Source organism: Micropterus dolomieu, linkage group LG18, assembly GCF_021292245.1.
Source record: "Micropterus dolomieu isolate WLL.071019.BEF.003 ecotype Adirondacks linkage group LG18, ASM2129224v1, whole genome shotgun sequence".
In the NCBI taxonomy this organism is placed as follows: domain Eukaryota; kingdom Metazoa; phylum Chordata; class Actinopteri; order Centrarchiformes; family Centrarchidae; genus Micropterus; species Micropterus dolomieu.
The window spans coordinates 2,225,458-2,229,604 of NC_060167.1; the positions used below are offsets into that span (position 1 = coordinate 2,225,458).

At 41.3% G+C, this 4,147-nt stretch overlaps 1 long non-coding RNA gene across 3 annotated transcripts in view; it reads left to right on the plus strand.

The window, feature by feature from the left end:
• LOC123956663 overlaps positions 1-3,171 on the plus strand; it is a 15,430-nt gene extending 12,259 nt beyond the window's left edge. For all 3 annotated transcript variants that reach the window (XR_006821590.1, XR_006821591.1, XR_006821592.1), the window contains one exon: positions 2,777-3,171. This is a non-coding gene — a long non-coding RNA (uncharacterized LOC123956663). The remainder of the gene's footprint in view (positions 1-2,776) is intronic.
• The last annotated feature ends 976 nt before the right edge of the window (positions 3,172-4,147 follow it).

Consider the following 4,147-nt stretch of genomic DNA (forward strand, 5'->3'; position numbering starts at 1 on the left):
GGGGTAGATGGATCTAGTAGGAGCTCCGACTCTGAGTGGTGTTCAGCTGCACTTTTTCTAGTTGGAGGTCAGACGTTTCTGAGTTCCGAGTTGTCTGGAATGCAGCTTTAAGCTTCTCATCTGATCACCTACTGTGCCTGTACCGTACCTGGTTGACAAATTAACCTGTGAACATGGCAGAGAATGATCAGAAACCCGGGTTAAGGTGTTTACAGGCCACAGTTTCCACCAAAGGATATGGTGTTTATATGTACTACACAGAACAGGGATACTTCTAAAACCCCATTAGAACCGTGGTACAATATGAAATATGTTTCGACAGTCAGATCATCAAAAAGCCAAAACACTATTTTGTAGTTCATGGATAGAGTCTTGTTCCTTTTTTCCTGCAGCACCTGCAGGTGAACTCACATCTCATTTAATGTGGAAACACCTTTGAGAAAATGAACCTCCATAAATCTGTGTACTGTATCATGTTCCATACGGCGCTGCTGTGTTTGCTGTTTGTGAATGTTACTTAACAGACGTTGTTGATTGCACGAAGGTCACTGTGTTTGTGATTGACACGGTTCACTCATTAATTTGGTGATTGTTCTGCGCTGTTAATTAATTTATGGCAAATTAACTGACAACAGTAATTAATTCCCAGGGTGTCAGTAAATGGTGTTTCTACTTTTATCTGTAGCTCACGTCTGTCAGCACACACACAGACAGGCACACAAACGCACTCCGCTGCCTCTCCTCTGTCCAGCCATTAACACGCAAACTAATTCATGCACAGGGTTGAAGTAAACCATGAAGCGATGATGTGATGTTAATAACAAATAATGTAATGTCAGTGCTAGCAGTTGTTCTGAGAACAAGGCTTTCAAAATGTCCAAGCTGAAAGGTCTTAATGTCAGGCTTTGGTCTGTGTCTCTGCTTGTTTCCTGTTTTATTTTGAATTTGTCTGCTTCGCTTGTTTGTGTTGTGCTTTGTTTCCTGTCTGCCCTGATTCCCAATGTGTCTCACCTGCTGTCAGCTCCCTGCCTGCCTGCCTGTGTGTGCTTTTGTTGTTGTGGACTTCCTTGTTTCATTTGGACTTCTGGTATGTCAAGTGCTTGGGCACTTATTCTGTAAGTTAACTCTTTGTTTTCTCTAATAAATCCCGTAGGATCATCCTGCAAAGTCAGTTTCTGCTAATTGATTCTTAACCTGTGCCTGCCTGAGCACACGGCCTTTTCTGACACCTAATCTCATACAACCTTCCTGAATGTGAAAGAAATTCTTGTGAGCTGGTCAACTCTCACAGATGATGGGAGTTTTAGGAAACTCAGATGTCTTAAGCTGAAATATACATTGAAACTTGGCCCGAAGAGACTGGGAACAGCCCTGCAAAGTGAGAAACCAGTGGAGTACCAAACCAGATCTGAAGATCCTTTCTTGGTCCACAGCATTGATCCCTTCACTGTCCCTGTAGAGTCTGTGATGTTTCCCCTGCAAGGTCACTTTCTGCTGGCCTAAAACTGTGTAATCATCTGATTGGATCTCTCTTCTTACACTCTTTCACATTGTGATTATTTGTGTTTACTAAAGGACCGCTCTGAGGGCTAACAGTAAAGTGGAAGAACTTGCAATGATATTTTTAAGCGTTCCTTGTTCAGAGGAGGGATTGTGAGTTGCAACCGAACTTTCTCCTCCTGTTGATATTTCACAGCAGCTCCGGTCCAGTGGATCCTGTTGAAACAGTCAGAAGGACTTATTAAGTGGTCTGTTGCATTGTTTTCTAAATGTCTTTAAAAGATAATATTTAAATCCAGTACTCTTCTCCATTAGTCCACGCTGCTTTCTTCACCAAATGTTTTTTTTGGCTCCACGATAAAGACAAGATGGCTGAAAACGTTTGGTGAGTAAAGCAGAGCGGTGTGCTGGAGAAGAGTTGTGCAGCACATAGACTTCCTCTTGTGGGATGAATGCGTCTTCTCTTCAACCAGTATTTCAGTTTCAGCAGCAGGAACCTTGAGTTTTGATGATCTGCCGCTCATTTACATCTGTGGTTGTACAGGCAGTTTTTTCATGGCGGTTAAGTTCTGAAGCAGAAATATATCACCATCAAACACCCAGCAGGTCATTCACTGTCAGTGCTCTCAAGTTTTCAGCCTCCTCTTCATTCAGTCATTACATCCAACTCAATACAAAACATCTGAATCACCAGTTGCCTAGTGGGAGGGGCTTTAAAAGTGGCAGCTTTGGGCCTGTGAAGTCCAACTAGTGAACTGGATTGTTGTGGGGAGATAGAAGTTGAGTTATTGAAGAACTTGCCAGTTCTGTAACTTTATTACAGAGGGTTGGTTGTTTTTTTTGTTCTCAGTTTTGTTTTCCTTATGCACACTACTTTCATTGTTTACACCTTGGAGGCCGGCATAATAAAATTCACGCCACTGTTTTTTGACTACGTCTGTTTTTTCCCCAATTTTTTGAGGAGTTTGGAAGGAGCGCAGCTACACACTATAATATAATTTATTACATTTTAGGGTAAACACTTTGTTAGGTGGTTATGGTCAGGGTTATCCAAATTGAGTGTCTAAGGTCAGAGAGTGTCGTCTGCTGTACAGATTGTGAATCCCCCTAGAGGCAAATTTTTGATATTGGGCTATACTGTAAATAAAATTGGCTTGATTTAGGGTTAGTCTCCGGGGAATGAATGTAAGTTAGTGTAATGTCCTCTAAGGTGAAGGAAACACAACTGTGTGTGTGTGTGTGTGTTTTATCTGTGTCTCCTCTCTGGTAATTTCAGCTGCTGTCATGTGACCGGAACACAACATGTTTGCTGTATGATGGATCGTCGTCTTGGGACTGAACAAATGCAGCTGAACACACACAAACACACACACAAACACACAACAGAAAAACCACCTGACACCAAAAAAGGTGAATTACTACAAAGAAACAACGGGGAAACAATAATGGCCGCCATCAATTTAACAGAAGAAAAACCCAACATGTGAACTTTTCCAGTGCTGACATCAACATCATCTCTCCCTGTCCTGCAGGCTGCTTGCACCTCAACGGTTATTTTTCAGGAAGCAACATGCATCAAACACAGAGAACCTTCTTCTCATACACAGGTACAATTATATATATATATATTTATAACTTCCATGTTTCAGGATGGGACTTGAACTTGATGCAGTGTACAGAGAAAATGTTGTTAACTAAACAAGATAAAATCTAATTGAAAGAAAACAAAAGCCCTCGGTGATTCATTTAGTTTGTCTTTGCCTCTGTTCATGCAGCGATAAAAGCCCACTTTAATCTTCTTATCTAGCACCAGTAACACTTTAAAAATATTTAATGCATAATAATTAATAATTCAGCTGCAGTCAGGACGGATTGCACTTGTTAGCAAAACACAGGAGGAGACAGGCAAAGGGTTTTAATTTAGATTTTTCTTGTGTTCACTCACTTTGCGTTTTGTTAAGTGATAAATATAATCTATCAACATGCGTATTTATAAAAGCTGTTTGTTTCTATTTTGCACTGTGGGTTAGTAAAAAGAACTGAAAATACCTTTATAATTTCCTTTATAAATAAACAACTGCAAGCAAATCTCTTACGGCCCGTGTCCACCAAAGCGTTTTCTCCTGAGGCCAGCGTTGTTTTCAAGTTCATCGCAATGGGAGCGCTGCATATTTACAACATGGTAAAAACTCCAGAAGCGTAACGAGGCGCTGAGCGTTTAATTCCAGTTGGCGAGAATTGAAAAATGTTCAACTATGGGCAAAACGCAGCGCTCGTCACTGTCACTTTTTACCCAGCCGTCCAGTCACAGTGCAGGAGGGGCAGGACAAACACCAAGCCATCTCAGGTCTTGAACGAAACGATGAGCCTCTTTGCCGAGGTATTTCCTGGCCTGCAAAATCTCATGAACCCACGTAGTCCGTCCCCTCGCTCTATACATACTGTTCAAGGAAAACTGCACCATTGTCCTGGTAAATCTGGTCCTGAGGTTTCTATATTTTTATATAGGCCTACACTTGATTATATGTTGTATGTTTAGCATGAAGGAACTACAAATTTCATTTCGTTATGCAGCCTTGTGCTGTTTAATGTCTAACAAACATCCTTGTACCTTGTGCAATGCTGAATATGCTGTGATTAGAGGCGC